Source organism: Amblyomma americanum, chromosome 1 (assembly GCF_052857255.1).
Source record: "Amblyomma americanum isolate KBUSLIRL-KWMA chromosome 1, ASM5285725v1, whole genome shotgun sequence".
In the NCBI taxonomy this organism is placed as follows: Eukaryota; Metazoa; Arthropoda; class Arachnida; order Ixodida; family Ixodidae; genus Amblyomma; species Amblyomma americanum.
This window is the reverse complement of record NC_135497.1, coordinates 61,067,622-61,086,724: the sequence shown is the minus strand read 5'-3', so window position 1 is coordinate 61,086,724 and position 19,103 is coordinate 61,067,622. Positions and strand designations below refer to the sequence as shown.

Below are 19,103 nucleotides of genomic sequence, written 5' to 3'. Positions count from 1 at the left end.
CCCGAACGCGTCAAAAAAAAAAAAAAGACTGAAGGAGAAAATCTCTCCTTCCTTGCTCGAAGCGCGGAGAGAAGTAAAAAAATCATGAAAATATAAACAAATGTCAGTTTAATCATCTGCGAGCCCTGGATGCTGGTAAGCTGTAATCAGAGGTGGCCGTCTTCCTCGAGGACTAAATTTCTCGAGCCTCAAGCATAAACATAAACAAAGCAACATATCCCTATTTGCACCTTGGTCGCGCAGAAACAGGTGCCTTAGAAGGCAACGGGGCAAATCGCGTTGGCTTTTCCGGAAGTTCCCGTCCCTCGAGGCTTGACCGTGCTCCGCCGCAGGAAGTGTTTTGTCGCCGGCGACCTTGGCATCCTCGGCAAGGGTTGCGGGAAGAGACGCGAACACTTGTGCGCTACTTGTCGTGCGGGAAAAAGTTGTTCCCGCAGTAGGCCGTCGCGTGTGGCCCTCGAAGGCGGCCTCATTACGAGGAGCGGGCCTCAACGGGGCACAGGTGCCCGCTGTCGAGTGCAGCCGCCGATTAGAGTGCGCCGGTGGGTAATCGCCGGGGCAAGGCAGCAATTAAGAATGGCCGCCGGACCTCAAATAACACTCGGAGCCAAGCCGTCGACGGACCCCGCTGGGAGCCCGGACTCGCACCTGCGGCACGTACCAGCGGCCGGTCGGCGCGCTGGCATTGACCTTCGGCCGGAGTGTGCTCCAATTTGGAGCGCCTTCGGACCGCGGCCCCAGCTGTGCGGCGTTCCTTAATCATCGCCCGGAAAAAAAAGCGGTTCCCCTTCGTGTTCGACGAGCGGCCTGGAGGGGGGGGGGGGGAACAAACGGACTGCGAACGCGTCCTGCAGCCCCGGGCTTAGCTTGCCAGGGCCCTGCGGCGCACGTGAGGCGCTCTGGAAGTGGGCCAACGAAAGCGCACCTCCGTCTGTACGGTGCGGATACCCTCGAAGCCCATCCGAGCGGAGGGCTCGCGCGTGCTGTCACAACAAACACGAGTGGGTACGTTTTTGCCGAAGCTGTATATGGGGTTACTAATTACGACCGGTTAGGCTGCCGTAGTCAGCCGCGCCTCTTGAGCTGCATTCGGTACTTTCGTGGAAATTTAGCCGCCAGTGGCCACGAAGAACAAGTGGGCTTTTGTTACGCGACACTTTCGTTAAACAGGAAGCCGTCGCTGAAGCGGTGTCCGGAGCGTCCTATAAGCCTCTGATGTCGCTTGTTCGTGGTCACGGTCACCGGAGAAGCTTGCCCACCGACCTTGAGACCCGGGCGATGTGACGCGTGGTGCGTACGCAGAAAAAAAAGTGGTGCAAGCAAAGACAGGGCCATAGTTGCCATGCGGATTTGGCAACGTCGATGTGGCACTATTCAGAGCACAGCGAAACAAAGCGGTAGTGGTACTGTCTTTGCCAAAAGTAACCATGTAATGGAGTTGGCTTCTGAGCAGTACAGTGGAGCCATTACAGCACCCCCGAATACCATAAGATCTCGAAAAATGAGGATAAGGGTTCACGTTACCTTACACTGATTTAGAGCTTAAAAGGTGCCGTAAATGCTCTGCTACACGGCTAAGAAACAAGCCTCGTTGTTCAGTTACTTTTGTCAAATACTGTGCATGAAGAATAAGAGCCTCACGCTGACCGAATGCCCTCGCTGGTCAGCAGCTAGGCGCATGCGGCGCCAAGTGTTCACTATTTCGGTCACATCGCAATGCAATCTTCAAACACTTGCGTAAAACGCGTGACAACAGGACCACGTGATCAGCTTTTCGCGCGTGAGGCCCACTGCTGCTTCTTTCGTGCAAGCAGCCAAAACGGCTTCGAAAAGGCCAGATGGATGCTGCCACGTTTGAGGCTCGCCAGAGCGAATAATTCTGGCGCAAGTGAAGCCAGTGGACGTAGCTCGACACCAGTGCAGGCAGAGAGCGCTCAGAGTATATCGCAGGCATCGGAAATGTCTGTATGCCAGGAGCACAACGTAATACTTGTATGTCGGCTTTTGAAGACTATGCTTTGCAACTAAATTATCGCAGGAAGCAATGACAACTCATAATTATAGAAATAAAAACTTTATAACAAGAACAATAACAATCTTTTCAACATAAATGACAGAATTTTGATAAAAGTTTCGCGTGAGGCCACACTTTGGCTCCTGAGGTTGACAATTCCGTGCCCCACTTTTCCGACGCGCAAGCATACAACCATGCAACGCTCACTGTTGATGTTTGTGATCGCAATACACGCTCAAGGAAATATGCAAACTAAAGGAGGGTCTTCGCTTTGGAATCAAATGAAGAATCATAAAAACCATGAAAATTATAATAATGAAGGTGTAACACTCCTCTAATTTTTGGCATTCCTTAAATAGTGCTCACTTAAAAAGTCGCCGTGAAAACGTTTTGCAATGCGTACTTCGTTTACCCCCCACATCTCTCTTCGCACTCGAGAGTCGTGCCAGTCTCCAGCGCAATAATAAACTTAAATGTAACCCATACCCTCTCCATCATCTACCCAGGATTCGGCTGATCTCACTAGAAGAAATAAGGGGCAACAACTGCTGCGCGCAAGCCTGCCAAGACCCTCCGCTACCAGGATTACATGTGCGGCGCACAGATAATCCGGGCACGCCTCTGTACGGGGTTCTGGACACATTTCTTTTCCCCTCCCTGCAGCGCGCGCGAGCCAGCACGCCAGCGACGCCTTTATCGCCTTAGCGTTCGGGTATCACCTCGGCGACAGCGGCTTCTCGCGTGACAGCCCCAGCCTCGCGCAGCGCCGCCGGGCAGCGGATGCAGCGCTAAGGCTGCTGGCCACTCACCAGCCGACGCCGGCTCTGCAGCGGGGGACGTCGCATTTGCAACACAGAAAGAGAAAAGGCGGGGACGTCGGCCGATTACGGCCCCCAGAGGCGCGCACCGGGCGCGAACGGGGCCCCCTCCGCGCGGCGTGCGACACGCGAGCGTGCGCCCCTACATCGCGGGATGGGCAATGAGCCGTGCCCAGCGGCGCGCCCGGGTCCGCCTAACAATAGGCTTCCGGAGAAGGGAACTGCGCTCGGCCGGTGGGAAAAGTCGCGGCAGCTGCTGGCCCTCCGCCGCGGACGTCGGCACGGGGCCAGATCGATCAAGGCGGCCCAGCTGATGGCTGCTGCACACTGCACGTCTTTCTGCCTCGGCGGAGGAGTGTTGGTTGGCATGGCCCGAACGCGGCCACGGCTCGAGCAGAGCGGTGGAAGGGTTCCGTGAGGGCAAACAGAGGAGGAGGCGAGTCCAACGCATGATGCGATGCTTGTCGGTCGGAGAAGAGGGGCATCGAACAACGAATGTCGGCAGAAGGCGGTCAGCAACGTCTTCGCCAAGATTTCTCCGTGGGCACAAAGTTGTAAGGTGGCGGGCCTCTGTTAAACAGTAGTGCGCTGAAATGATTGCTAAGCGACCGTTCATTTGCTTAATTATCCGCAAACACTTTACGTACGCTCTCACTGCGCGCGTGAGTGTGCAATTTTAAAGCTAAATGCGCTTTCGTGTGAGAATAAGTAACGAACTATAAGGTTGGAAACACGACGGTTAGCTTAGTAATATTCGTTTTAGGCAGGGTTATAAAACAAAAAGCAACGGTTGCTAAATCAGCAACAAAGAAAAATGCCACTTTATAAAGGTTGTGGTTGTCGTTCTTTGACATTTTTTTTTTACCAGAGCGAGCACGTAATTGTTCAAAAATTTTTTACTCCTTTGGCATCACTGCCAGTGTTGAGCTTATTTTTGTTAGCAGCGTTCGAAGTTATTTTCACTCAATGTGCTCACTTATGGACACAAAATACACAAAATTTACCGAAAACAATAACAGAGTAAACCTGCACAAGCATGAATTTCATTGAGGAAGGAAAAACCTTTTGCTATTAAAGCTACAGAAGTTTGTTTTTGGGAACATATCACTCGGAATAAAATTGTTATCTGACTTGTAATAAACTTTGCTGTATCTCTGGCTATATTTGTACAAATGTACATATTAATACCAGCTGCTGCTTCCGCAGTTACACGCAAGCAAAACAAAAATATTAACAATCGATCACTTTTTTTTGTGAATGGTTTCGTTATCTTTTATTTATATAGAGAGCTTACTGGCAGCACTTTGACGGTTTGAAATGGAAGCTTACTATTGTAAATCGCATATCAAAGTGTTAAAATTTCAAAATTTTCAAATAAGTGAGCCAAATATGTATGAAGTCTATCTCGTCGTCGAGAGAAGACGTAAACATTCTGGCATGCTATAGTGTGCATAGTTTTGCCGGACTCTTAGCGCATAACGACAGGGGCGGAAGAAACTAAGGAGACAGGATAAAGGACAAAGACAGGACAAGCTGTCCCGTCTCCTTCGTTCCTGTGACGCTTGTAATTGCTCGCTAATTAATATTCCGTCAAAAGAGAAGACATAAGCATGAAACGCGTTGCACGGAAGGTGCAGCGCATTTTGGGGCGTCTCCTGGATGTTGATAGCCGCACTCCAATCTTGATGAGCCTCCGTCATTAGTCTCTTTTCTTAGAGCTTCATATATTATCCACGACCGCCCTCAACGTTCCCATGCATACGGCCACTGAGCGCCTACAGTTCACGGGGGCCTTCTGACCTCTGGGAGACCTCCTACAACAGCATCGGGACCAGAGGATGGCCCGTGTATGCGGCACCAGGCAGGGGCAATGTATCCTTCAATAAGCCGCTCTTAATCTCACCGATCATAATAATAATTGGCTTTTTGGGGAAAGGAAATGGCGCAGTATCTGTCTCATATATCGTTGGACACCTGAACCGCGCAGTAAGGGAAGGGATAAAGGAGGGAGTGAAAGAAGAAAGAGGTGCCGTAGTGGAGGGCTCCGGAATAATTTCGACCACCTGGGGCTCTTTAACGTGCACTGACATCGCACAGCACACGGGCGCCTTAGCGTTTTGCCTCCATAAAAACGCAGACGCCGCGGTCGGGTTCAAACCCGGGAACTGCGGATCAGTAACCGAGCGCTCTAACCACTGAGCCACCGCGGTGGGTCCGCCCCCATTGCAAAACAAGCTGCGGCCGATTCCAACCCGGGCAGACGCGCTGCTCGCGTTACCCAAACACATTCATCCCCTTGATTCGACCATGGTTTATATACAGACGCTTCACGATTTCAGGTCCAAGCTGCTGCTCACTCCTTTGCGCGCGACAGCCATACCGTGACACACACCCGGGGTTCTTACACCGATTAGACTCCTACCGCTACTCGTCAGTATTCGAGAGCTCTCCGAAGCGCCCTCTAACTCTGCCGGCTACATAGGATATACGCCGATTGAATGCAAACTATACGCGCAAATTCATATGGGTCGCATTCTTCCTGTGCAGCTCAGAGATGATCTACAAGAGGCTCTCAACAAACGTTTAAGCATTGTATGCTTAAAAGTGCAATAATAATGAGCGCAAAAAAACAACCATATTAAGCATTGTTGGGCTTTCTAGCTACAAGCAACTCCTGAGGTGAGTCGTCTTGTTTACACCAGGTGCAAGTGTCACGCCCATATATTTGCAGCTCTGGACGCACTCAGTTGTACATGGTCGAAGCGTAAGTACGGGCTGCCATAATTTAACATTTTCTTGACATTAAGGGAAGTATAGTGTACTGTTGCGTCGATGTTATTAGTGACCTTTTCTCTATTCTCAGAAAGTGCGCACCCTGTTCCTTTCTTGCAAGCACTATTGGTTCCGCGGTCGATTTGATCGCGTTCCTTGTACAACGAAGCCACTGTTAGATCAGTGCGCTTTCTTGTTCTCTTATTTCGACTCTGCACGCAGGAGGCCTCACGATTTTTACGTCGCAGTGGAGCAAGTAACGCCATTCTCCCAAGAAAAAAAAAAACAGAATGCCCGCAATTTTTGTCCACAAAGGAAACTTGCATAGACCCAAGAAGCACTGTGTCCCATTTGAAGGGCTTTCAGGAATATCCCCCCCCCCCCCCCCCCATAAAAAAAGGAAAAACTACAACCAAGATTTACTTGTCTCAATTGCATAGCATGCTACGTTTGACAACTGGCAATATATCGGAGTGCCGAAGTCTGATAAGGAGTGAGCATTCACTCTATCGTCCTTTTACGAGGCGCAAAGTTCAAATTGCAGGAAAGTTTGAGCAAAACTGTTGGGCAACGTTCCACATTACAAACGCTGGCAAGGTTGATTAATAAGTCGTTCAAGGCGCCCCCGAAACCGTGGTGACCAGGTGTCAGACGTCACCGTAAACAATACGGACGGAATGCGAGCTCAGGCAGAGTTCCGGGCAGACGCTGAGTACGCGCGGGGATAATGAACAACAGTCTCAGCGAGGCGAAGCTGCCGCGTGCTAGTTTGACAGGTAGCACACGTGCAAGGCATGGAAACAAGCGCACAATGGACGCCGACAAATTAGAGCCGCTGGCAAAGAGCGCTTTGTCGCTGCGAGCACCGAGAAATATAGGAGTAGATACATCTTAGTGTTTTTTGTTGTTGTTTCTGTTACTGCGCCGGTGTTACAGTGGAATTTCTTCTTTCTTTCTCGACTACTGGCTCGCGGAGAATGTTCTGAACACTGAACAATTTTATAGGCATGCCACGTAATCCAGCAGATGCGTGTTATGCCTATTTCCCGAGTCTTTAGAACACGGCATAATTTTGCGTGCTCAGACAAGATTCAACGCTCTAAACTTCTGGCTGCGCTGAGTCCATTATCTCAGTCGTGTGTCTTTCTACTTTCAATGCTTTAGCATTATTACCCTGACTTTCGCAAAACCTGTCCGTCTGGTGTTGCGCGATGCCGCCGCCACCCTCCAAAAGCCTCTGCCCACTACCCACCCACCTGCACCCCCCAGAAGGCGCTACCCACCACCAATCCACTCTCTTACACCTACGAGAAGCCCACGCACCACTGGAAAGAAAAAGCGACGGCGATATACAATCATTACAGAAGCGAAATGTGGAACCGATACTGGTAACGCAGATTTGTCGCATCACGCCGTATGATCGCCTCTGTATTTTTTGGAGCGCTGGTCATGAGCCCCTGTTGGTGGGCTGAAAAGCGTCGCCACCATTGGTGTAACGGAGCCAAACCATAAATAAATAATTAAAAATAAACACTGCCGCCACTAGGACTTGAACCCGCGGCGCAGCGGACGCATCAGCTTTGCTGCCCACTGCACGTGAGCATTAGGCTATCGCCGCAGAAAATCACGCCTCGTGTTGTTGTTGGCCTCTGGTGGAGCGGCACATATCCACAGTGGGGATTAGCCAGGGCGCCTTTCATAGTGGTCCTCTACTGCAACTCCACATGCCGTCTGCATCGCCTAGACCGCTTACTCCGACTCAGTCCTCCGTTCGGCTGGGAGTGGCGTTCACAAATGCCTACTCCCACTTAATCGCAATGGCAGACTCTCCTGCGTGTGAAATGTGTGGGTGCGCCGAAACTATAGAACACCTTCTTTGTAACTGCCCTCGGTTTCAGCGTGAGCGTGCACTCCTGGCTGCAACACTCCGCCGTTTAGATCCTCGGCCCCTTACTGAAGCCAAGATTCTGGGTCCTTGGAGTAAGCTTTCATCGCAGAGGACAGCTTTGAAGGCACTTTTCCAGTTCTTGAAGGACTCAGGACTGAGTGGAAGATTGTGAACAATCAGTGTGTGCCCTGTGTACCCTACAAGTAATGGCCAACGGACACGTGGACAAGTGCTCATCTCCCTTTTCTCTCTCCCCTTTCTATCTCTCCCTCCGTTCCCCTTCCCACGTATAGGGCAGCATACCGGGCGCTGCCTAGTTAACCTCCCTGCCTTTCCGTCTTTCTCTCTCTCTCTGCAGCACACTCTCGCGCTCCATATTGCATATCGTTGTCTTCTTCAACTAATACTGCTATCGAACTAATATCGTCGCCAGACGTTTCCGAGGACCCATCAAAGCAAAACAATGAACCTACAGAGACTGAGACACCGACAGAGCTTCGCTGAAATTTCGCATTGGGGGGAATCATAATCGTCCTTGGAATTTTTTTTACGACGTTTTTAACTTTCGTTTATTTTGGAATATACTGCACGCAAGAGTCGAATCTGTACTCTTAATATCCCTCTGTGTCCATCTTCGTGAAGGAAGCAAATCATGTCTTAAGGTCACCTTTGGCGCAAGAAACCTTCGAGTATGCAATCTACATTGCACCCGCGGATCAACCAGCCAGTGAACATTTTGGCTAATTAAAGTCATTAGGGGAATGCAAAAAATAAACCATGAAACGGGTCATTTCATTCCCATGTTGCGGAATATTGTGCAGTTTTAAGTGCTATAAGAATCGAGGGAGTGTCATCGACTACGTTTATTAAGGAACGATAACTTAAATCGCATAGGTCGGATTAACATTGCAGGGTTCAGCATGTCACATTTTCTTCACAGTTTCTAAAGGCAACCGAGGCCGCGTGCAGTATCTAATGCCTCTATACACAGTCTGCGCGGCGATTGCCTAACCCGGATACGCTCTTGTTTCTTTCAGAACTCCTGAATGACTTGCAAGGCGGCCGTTGCAACTACGCGAAGCAAGTTGTTTTATACGTTATACCCTATGTATATTACCCATAGGGAAAACGCAAAAAAGCTCTCTGTTCTTCGCGCGGAAAGCTTGTTCGGCGCACTCTATGCGTATGCTTAAAATGGACACCAGAACGAAGCGTCTGGTTGACTCTGATGCAAAAAAGAAATACTTAGTTCCTTGCTTCCCTTGAGCGCGATTTCTTTGTTGAAGCTGTACCAGCACAATAAAAATGGGGGACTTGATTTCGCACCTGCTGAAAGTTAATATCGAGCAAATTTAAGGCAGCTAAGAAAGCTCGGGTTTAATACTGCAAAATTCGAAGCATGACGTCGGAAAGGAATCTTACGCCGACATTGTAAATCCGGAGCATTTAGCCGTTCTCGTTCAGTAGATTTCAATCGACACATTCGTCTAAACGCGAGCAAATGCACCTCTTTTATTCAGCGAACTTTACTATCCCCTCTTTATGCAGCTGTCTCTCTTTTATTTTTATTTTCCCTTTCCGCACGGGCCAAGGTTTTGAGGTCAGAAGACACGGGGGCTGCCCTGAGCGGTTCGCTCGGCCACTCGGTCAACAGGTGAGAATTAAATTGCCGCTCGCACAGGAGGCCAAGTGCAGCTGCCGAGGCGAGACTGCTGCTCCTCCTTTCGCTACGCACTTATTGGAGTTAAATGAACAGACACGATGCACGGACGACTCCGCTGACTTTTGTTCATTGCTCGCTCGACGAGTGCGGCACTCCCTTAAGTCCGGAGTCAAGAACGCGTGTCGGGCTGGAAATAGCCGCGCGGAGCAGCACTCCAAAGTGCCTCCCACGGGCTCCTGCCAATCTCCCCTCGAGAAAAGACACCCCGCGGAGTCAATATTGTCGCAGTCACGGCGGCAGCAACCACTTCCGCAGTTATCCGCTGCTTGGCCAGCCTTTCGAGGAGCGTGCGTTTGACTCGCCGACCACTCTTTTCTTTCGGGGCCCTTTCGAGCCCATTTTAACGAATTGAATCTTAATTTTTTTAACCCTGCGCAGATATTCGCGAGCAATTTCGCAAAACTTGAGTGACGCCCCCATCTGTTTTCCCCGTTCGAACGGCCTTTATTTTCTTGCGCGCATATGAACGCTGCACTCCTTCGTCCGCTGGGCGCAATGTCTCGCGTACTCGTCATTTTTCGTTGGAAGCGTTCTTACAACTTTATTTTTTACTGATCTGCTTTACATTTGCCCAAGCAAGCACAAAAGGAGTTATGTACACCATCTTTAATGTGGCGGAGACCACATTTCTTTTGTGAAAGCAAACTAAAAAATCCGGGACTGACTTGCTTAAAATATCTAAAGATGAATTACGACAGCTTCACTGCATTTATTCTTAAAAACTGAACCTGTATTCCAACAATGTCTATTATTAATCCTGTGTTTATTGTACTGCTTTGTACCCTCTGTATTAATGCATTGTTTGTTGTTCTATTTTCTTTGTTTCTATTTCATTTTTTGATCCCCTTATTTTTGGCTCTGCGAAATAGGGAAGAGACTATATGTATATTTCTGAGTGTCTTTGCTTTGTTGTTGTTGGCCTGTTGAGGGAGGCTGTGGGCCTTTGTCAAGCTGCCGTTTACGAGGAGCTTTTACCCACAACCTCCTCCATCAACCCGATGGAATTAAAGAATATTATTTTTGTAAAGCGCTGCGCGTAGCGGGTAGCTGTGATTATTGGTGATATCTTCGTCAAATACAGTCAACTGCGATTCCTAAACTGCGGCGAACAACTTGCGAGCTACTCTTCGCAGCGACATCTCGGAGGGGCAATTTGATCCAGCTGCGCGCTAAAGAAACGTGATGTCTCCATAGAATTACAACTGTGACGAAGGGGATGCATTTATTTACAAGATGAACGCGGAAATTGAAAAAAAACCAGTGAACGGCCAGCGTCAGAGCGCAGCAGCCCGAGTCGTGCCAGCGCAGCGCGGCGTGTCCCCGGGCAGAAGCAGCTCGGCCTCAACTTCTTCAACGCGAAGTTGTTTATGAACGCAATTTTTCCGCATGTTGTAAAATTTTACGACAGCAATCAATACATCCGCAGATCACCTTCTGGACGCTAGTAGTTCACACCTTCTTATCGTCAAAAACAAACCCCACTGGTTTTCTATGGCGGTCTCAACTACACGTTGCTAGCGCAGGAGAAACATTAAAAGACAGATTTTGCTAGGCAGCGGAAGACTAGACCCTCCCATCGATACGTTAAGAACAATATGTTACAATGTCGGTCAAATGTTTAGGGGAATCTCCCAAGGTGGAGTAAATTTGTAATAGGGGAGTAATTACTCGAGTTATTGATGAATTCGCTCTCGCCCTACCATAAGCTTGCCGTGCCGGTTAGCTCAGTTGGAAGAGCGACTGCTTAGTGAAGCGGTGGTCCCGGGCTCGAACCCCGGACGAGGACGAATTTTTCTTCAACTACGAAGTTTCTGAGAAAGCTGTATTGCGTTCGTTTGTAGCCGTATGGCTGAGCTTGGGTGGGTGCCAATGAGTAATTACTCCCTGAGTATCTTATAATATTTCACAGTTGCCTCACAATTAAGAGTGGTGTCCAAGAGAGTTGCATTTCGAGACTTCACTCAGCCGACTGTTAACAAACAGCCCAGAGTACTTCCACAAGAACTTCTGGCACAAAACTGGCGACGCACTGGAGACCAGAACCAAATGAGTGCTCCCGGTGCGTAGGCCACAGGAATGTGCGCTCCGTCGTACCGTGCCTTGACACGGTCTTGGGATTTGATGGTTCACAGACGAGCAAATCGATGGGATTCCTGAGCGAGCCAGAGATGTTGCGAGACGTAAGGGCCAAGGGGTAGGAAGAATGGGAGAATCTTTCCCAATTATCGTGGCGAGAGGCATACGTAAACAATGTGTTTCACCTAAGACGTTACACAATTTAAAAAAAAAAATAGGCTTTCTGCGTTAGAAGAGCGTTTTCTTTTTCGGCACAGCGTTGTCAGCGGTGTAGTACATCGGAATACGGCTAATGCTTGCTGACTAGCCGACTGGTTAACCAATACTGAATAGTTAACCTTTTAACTATTCGTGTTAGGCTGCTTAATTATTGAGAGGCGTGCAGCCCATCGTAAGTAATATCCATGTCAGTTTTTAGAACTCGGAAAACATGGTTACGCTCGGCGCTGTGGCTCAACAAATTTGGGCTACATCGCGCAAAAATACATGCGCTTTCGAGAAGCTTGCAGGCAAAGCATCCTCTCCAGTGCACGTAACTCATCGAAATAGCCAAAATTTGTTGGGCAACAGCGCCGAGGGTAACCGCATTTTGGAAACTCTAAAAACTGCCATGAAAATTACTTACGGTGGGCTACACGCCTCTCAATAATTAGGGAGCTTAAGAGTAATAATTAAAAAGTTAACTATTCAATATTAGTTAACCAGCCTGCTATATAGTTAGCACTTCTTAGCTGTATTTTGACGTAATGCACCGCTGACAATGCTATGCCAAAAAAAGCGCTCTTGTAAGTGTGTAAAGTCTTAGGTGAAACACCCTGTATACAAGGAAACAAGAGCCGCCGCTGTAGCTGAGTGGTTATGGCGCTCGGCTGTTCGCCCGAAAGACCCGGGTTCGATCCCGGCCGCGGCGGTTGAATTTAGATGGAGGCGAAATTCTAGAGGTCCGTGTGCTGTGCGATGTCAGTGCACGTTCAATAACCCCAGGTGGTCGAAATCTCCGGAGCCCTTCACTACGGCGTCTCTCATAGCCTGAGCCGGTTTGGGACTTTAAACCCCTACAAACCAAACCGAAGGAAACAAGGGGAATATCCAGTGACCTCGTGTTTAGCAGTGCTGTATGCGTATGTAAAAAATGGCAGGATGGCGTACCCATTCCTATGATAGGATGCTACATACATGGGCATCGTGTTGATGAGAGTACATTTGATGCGCTCAGTAAGGTCATTTGTCTGCGGCTGGTAGGGCGTAGAATGGCGGCATTCGGATCTGCAGAGCCAGAGAGCTTTTCTTCAACAACGTCGGCAGTGAATTGTCAACTGCGATCACAGATGATTACTCGAGGCGCATCGTGGCAAATGACGATGTGGTTAAGCAAACAGCGCGACATGTCTGCTGCCTTGGCAGAAACGAGCATAGCCGTTTCCACATGTCGGGCCAAACAGTCGACGGCCGACAGATGAACTTATGAAAAGGGGCCTGTCAAGTCGGTTCCACTTTTCTCAAAAGCTGATGCATGCGGCTTTACTGGTTGCCGAAGACCGGCAAGCGAAATTTCGCACCGCTTCAGGCATTGACAGGGAGCACAGCTTGCCGAGCGGCCGCTAGCGAGAGGCCCATAAGGAGTGAGGGCCATTACGCGAGTCGTATCGGCCGCAACTTTAGCTGAGGTTGGCTGCTTTTAGCGTTCTGGGGAAATCCAGTTGGCCAGCCCTGTTAGTATCTCCTGAACAAAGTTAGTGTTTTCAAGTCCAGGCAGCGTCTTAGAGGTGCGCCGTAGTGGAGGGTTCTTGATTAATTTCGGCTACCTGTATTTCCCGCACTAAAATGACAGTGCGCTTTAGTCGGATACATGTCAAGAAAAAAGCGGCCTTTCCCAGCCAAACAACTGTTTTCCACCCATTGGCGTCGGCCGATTCTATGAACCTGCTCACGTGACAATACAGGGAGGAGGCTATCGCGGACAATGCAGGGGGGGACTATCACCTCTTAACGTGATAGCGTTACGAAGCTCGTGACGCAGAAAAATCGGCGTCGTCGTCGGCGTCATTGACCGTGAGGGAAAAATGCACGAAATATCCCCAGAGATGCAACCTAGGTGGCAGGTGGGCCACGTAGGTCACGTGACCTTGTTACCTCATCACAACCTACCCACCGGACTGTGAGCAAACTGCACACCGTGGCAGGTGGCAGTTGAATAACTGATTGGTCGCGAGAGGTTGCTCGGGAAGACAAACCTGGGTCGCACAAGCCCACCGCTTAACCGCTGCACCACTGCGCCCCTCGGCAGCACAGCTAATGGGCCCAATACTGGAAATGTATTGGCAAATGTCGGTCCTACAAAGGACCAGAATGAAACCTTCCAATTCCAATATCGGGCTGATTGCCTGTGCCTCTTGGGACAGGAGTGGTATGTGGACTCCCAGGGAGCGATGAATGTCAAGTAGAGAATGACCAATTTGGCATACATTAACGCCATTAATATTAACCCATTAACGCTGTCGCGAAGTGTCCACTCCAATATTCATCTACCACTCCCTGCATTGTCACGCTTGCACGTTCATGAGAATCAGCCAACGCCATTGGTTGGAAGGGAGTCAGTTGACGGGGAAAAGCTGCTTTTTTTCTTGACTGGTATTCGACTACAGTGTTTTCGCATTTCGCCTCCATCGAAATGCGGCCGGCGTCGAAGTTACGTAGATCGTCTGGTTCAGAGCACGGGGTCGGACCGTGAAGACCCCAGTCAGAGCTTCGGGCCGCTAAGTGCCTGCAAGTGCTCAGACGCACAAGTGGGGTGGGAGAAACTCTTGCCCCATGTCGAAAGACGAAGACGATTGCGGCAGCTACTGGGCACCCTGCAATGGTGCCCGAGCGTGTGCATCATAGCCACCTCCCGCTGGTGCAACTAATTCAACTAAAGGGGTATTAACTGCACGGACGAGAAAGACGGCGATCAACCAGCCCTGTGTTCACTGAGACACCGCGACACTGGAAGGCGAAAACTTTGACATAGCAAAAGAGGAACGAAGTGTTGTGCGGGGGCAGCGAATTCGTCTCTTGATTCAGCAAAAATCAGAAGGAAGACCGTGAGTGCGATGCGAGTAAGCCGCTAAAGAGTAATGTGCAGTCCTTTTCAAAACTTCTCGGACCACACGGTTTGTTTCTGAGGTTTAGATGCATCCCCCCACCCGCATTTTTTTTTCTCCAGCGTGCCTAATATTCGGCAATAGAGAATTTCCTTCTCCACCACCTCAGATGTTTGAAGAGCCCGAAGTTCTGCTCTGGTTCATCAGCGGAAAATTCGCTCTCCTGGAAACGTTCAGAGAGAACATCACGCAGAAAAGTACCCCAGAATATGCGCTTGACGAGAAAACTATAAAGCGTCGAAATACGAAGTCGTTGGTCAACGGCGCCGTACGCCGTACGCACGTCGCCGTACGCACGTGTTCTTAATATCGCTTTTTAGATTTGGTTCGGTGGTTACCAGACTGCAATTTTTTTTCTATCCTTGCTTTTTGAAGTACATACTTGCGGCGAGCAAGCCGCTGAATGAAATTCACATCACCTGTTATTTTTAAACACTTGTGGCTAGCAGGCGCCCCTGGTACGACTACACGCTGTGGACTGGCTCCTATTTTGCCCAGTGTCAACCTCCAAGCAGCTACACTGCTTAAGTTAGGCATAGCCAACATCAGTGAGGTGTGGCGTGCATAATGGCGGCTATGGGGAACCTGCGCTGAAGTTTGCGGTGCCGATTGCGCAGCCATAACACACCACCTAGCGAGAAGAGCAAGCAGTTTTGAGTAGTACTCCTAGTACTTTTCTGCGCCACCTTCAGGCGCTTATTGGCGTGAGCCTCCGCGCTCTGTCGACGGCGCACGTGCCGTGCGTCAGCTATCTGGACTACGCCGAGAGAAGCTAGGCAATGAATGCTGTCAGCCAAACGCGGGCATCTAATCGCGCAGATTGTGTTCTCGCGTTTGCAGCGGCCCAAGCGGCTGACAAAGGCAGTTTTGAGTCTCCGAATGAAACAGTTGCAGTGCCACCTTGGCAGCGCAGGTTCCCCATCTAGGAACGATTACACAAGAGTAATGCAGACACAGATTTTGAAGCCGGTGGGCAGTACGCGGGGAGAGTCGCAGCGTATCATGCATGGCGCATGACGTGGCGGTGCTTCCGCGTATCCAACTGATGCGCTGCGCTCTATCCCAAGCGATAAAAACGCATACTAAGAGCGAGCTAGCGGAATGCAGCGTGCACAACAACAACAAAAGAAGTGGCGGCAAAGTGCCAAAGTGGATAGCAAACGGAACAGGGCATGATTGGACGGGCTCTGCGCTGGGTCAGCTGGGTTTCGTCAAGAGGCAGAGCGACGCTCTCTCGGTGTTCATCGGCGGAAAACCCGGCCATTGCTAGCTAGCGCGCGCGCGCTTCATCGTCGCCTCGCCAGCGACTCGCCCATATTCGCCGCGCAGCTGGCGGCCGCCGCCGTGCCCGGAACGCGGGATGCGTCGGCCCACACGGCGACCCGGAAATTGTTCCCGTGAGCGCAGGAATGACTTTGCGCTTGCCTTCGACGCAACCCCGCGCCGAGAAGCTAGCGGTCCGCCGCATGCCCGGAGCGCCGCCACCGGAACCACTTTCGCGGGTCGCCGGAAGAAGTCGGCCGCGAGCGGTGCACCCGCCGAGGGGCCGGCGTTCGTAGGGCGACAACAGGAAGGACAGGGCGCTCTTGAAGGCCCCATTATCGCGCGTCAGCGCGAAGGCGTGCCGCGGTTGTCGACGGCCCGTCGATGCAATCACGGCCCCTCCCGGTGAAGGGCGTCATGACGCCCGCGCTGTGACAGCTGGTCATTTTTTCTTACATCCGCTGCTGCAGCGCAAGTTGTGGTAATTAACGACGGGATAATTTCGCCATTGGGTAATGTACGAATCAGAACAGCTCTGTAGAGAATGGGGGCGGAATAGTGAATGCAGGCGAGGGCGCTTTTTACCAAGCAGGAACCCTCCGCATACAACAACAACAACAACAACAACAATAATAATAATAATAATAATAATAATAATAATAATAATAATAATAATAATAATAATAATAATAATAATAATAATAATAATAATAATAATAATAATAATAATAATAATAATAATAATAATAATCAGCCTTACTACACCCACTGCAGGGCAAAGGCCTCTCCCATGTCTCTCCAGTTAACCCTGTCCTTTGCCAGCTGCATCCACCTTTTGCCTGCAAACTTCTTAATCTCATCCGCCCACCTAACTTTCTGCCGCCCCCTGCTACGCTTACTTTCTCTTGGAGTCCACTCCGTTACCCTTAAGGACCAGCGGTTATCTTGCCTTCGCATTACATGTCCTGCCCAAGCCCATTTCTTTCTCTTGATTTCGACTAGGATATCATTAACCCGCGTTTGTCCCCTCACCCACTCTGCCCGCTTCCGGTCTCTTAACGTTACACCTATCATTTATCTTTCCATGGCTCGCTGCGTTGTTCTTAACTTAAGCTGAACTCTTTTCGTTAGCTTCCACGTTTCTGCCCCGTAGGTGGGTACCGGTAAGATACAGGTATTGTACACTTTTCTCTTGAGGGAAATTGGTAAACTGCCATTCATGATCTAAGAACACCTGTCATATGCGCTCCGCCCCATTCTTATCCTTCTAGTTATTTCCCTCTCATTATCCGGATCAGCTGTCACTACCTGCCCTAAGTAGACCTTTACAACTTCCAGGCTCTCGCTGCCAATTGTGAACTGGTGTTCCCTTGCTAGACTGTTGAACATTACCTTGGTTTTCTGCATGTTAATTTTTAGACCCAGCGTTCTGCTCTGCCTGTCTAACTCATTGATCATGCTTTGCAGTTCACCTCCTGAGTGACTAAGCAAGGCAATGTCATCAGAGAATCGCAGATAATTTAGGTATTATCCATTTACTCTTATTCCCAACGGTTCCCAATTCATGCCTTGGAATACCTCCTGTAAAAATACGGTGAATAGCATAGGCGAGATCGTGTCTCCTTGCCTGACGCCCTTCCTTATTGGAATTTTATTGCTGAGTTTATGGAGGACTATGGCAGCTGTGCAGTTGCTATAAATATCTCAGAGTATTTTGACATAAGGCTGTTCTACCCCCTGATTACGCAATGCCTGCATGGCTGCTGAGGTTTCCACTATCGAATGCTTTCTCATAATCAGTGAAGGCTATATATAGAGGTTGGTTATATTCTGCGCATTTCTCTATCACCTGATTGATAGTGTGAATATGATCTATTGTGGAATATCCTTTACGAAAGCCTGCCTGATCATTTGGTTGATTAAAGTCTAAGGTTGCCCTGACTCTATTAGCGATTACCTTAGTAAATACTGTGTAGGCAACGAATAGTAAGCTGACCGGTCTGTAATTTTTAAAGTCCTTGGCGTCTTCCTTCTTATGAATTAAGATAATGTTTGCATTCTTCCAAGCTTCTGGTACGGCCGAGGTCATAAGGCATTGCGTATACAGGGAGGCTAGTTTTTCTAGCACGATGTCCCCTCCATCCTTCAACAGGTCTGCTGTTACCTGATCCTCCCCAGCTGCTTTTCTCCTTTTCATTGCTTCTAAGGCTTTCATTACTTCATCTTTCGTTACTGGTGGGATGACGCATTGCTGTGCACTGCTGTCTTTCTCATTAACGCTCTGATTACACTGGCTACTGTACAGGTCTGTGTAGAAATATTCGGCTACGTTAACTATCTTATCCATATTGCTAATGACATTGCCCTGCTTGTCTCTTAATGCATACATGTGGTTTTTACCTATGCCTAGTTTCCTCTTCACTGTTTTTAGGCTACCTCCATTCTTTATAGCATGCTCGATTCTCTCCATATTAAACTTCCTTATGTCGGCTACCTTGCGCTTATTTATTAACTTTGATAGCTCCGTTAGTTCTATTCTATTGGTAGGGTTAGATGCCCTAATGTTTTGGCGCTTCTTAATCAGATCTTTCGTCACCTGAGATAGCTTCCCGGTATCCTTTCGAACTGTCCTACCGCCTACTTCTACTGCGCACTCCGTAATTATTGATGTCAGATTATCGTGCATTGAATGAACATCAAGATCATCTTCCTCAGTTAAAGCCGAATATCTGTTTTGCAGCGCTATCCTAAACTCCTGTGCTTTCCCTCTTCGGCTAACTCGTTAATGGTCTTCCTCTTCACTAGCTTCTTCCTTTCCCTCTTCAAGTCTAAGCGAATTGGAGAGCTTAACATTCTGTGGTCTCTACAGCGCACCTTTCCGAGGACGGCCACATCCTGAATGATGCCAGGTTTAGCGCATAGTATGAAGTCGATTTCATTTTTAGTTTCACCATTGGGGCTCTTCCAGGTCCAGTTCCTGTTTTCTCGTTTGCGGAAGAAGGCATTCATAATCCGTAAATTATTTCTATCTGCGAATTCGACTAATAACTCTACCCTGCTATTTCTAGAACATATATCCCATAGTCGCCTACCGCGTGATCGCCAGCCTGCTTCTTGCCCACCTTCGCATTGAAGTCGCCCATCAGTACAGTGTACTGTGATTTTACTTTATTCATTGCCGATTTCACGTCTTCATAGGAACTTGCAACGGTCTGGTCATCATGGCTGGATATAGGCGTGTAGGCCTGCACCACTTTCAGCTTGTACCTCCTATTCAGCCTAATTACAATATCTGCTACACTCTCGTTAATACTATAGATCTCCTCTACGTTGCCAGCTACATCCTGATTAATGAGAAATCCCACACCTAGTTCTCGTCTATCCTCTAATCCGCGATTGCACAGTA

At 49.2% G+C, this 19,103-nt stretch overlaps 1 protein-coding gene across 2 annotated transcripts in view; it reads right to left on the bottom strand.

Annotated features, from left to right (window-relative positions):
* The window catches only part of LOC144112865 (uncharacterized), a 565,400-nt gene that overhangs the window by 103,656 nt on the left and 442,641 nt on the right, over window positions 1-19,103 (bottom strand). The gene's annotated exons all lie outside the window — the stretch shown is intronic.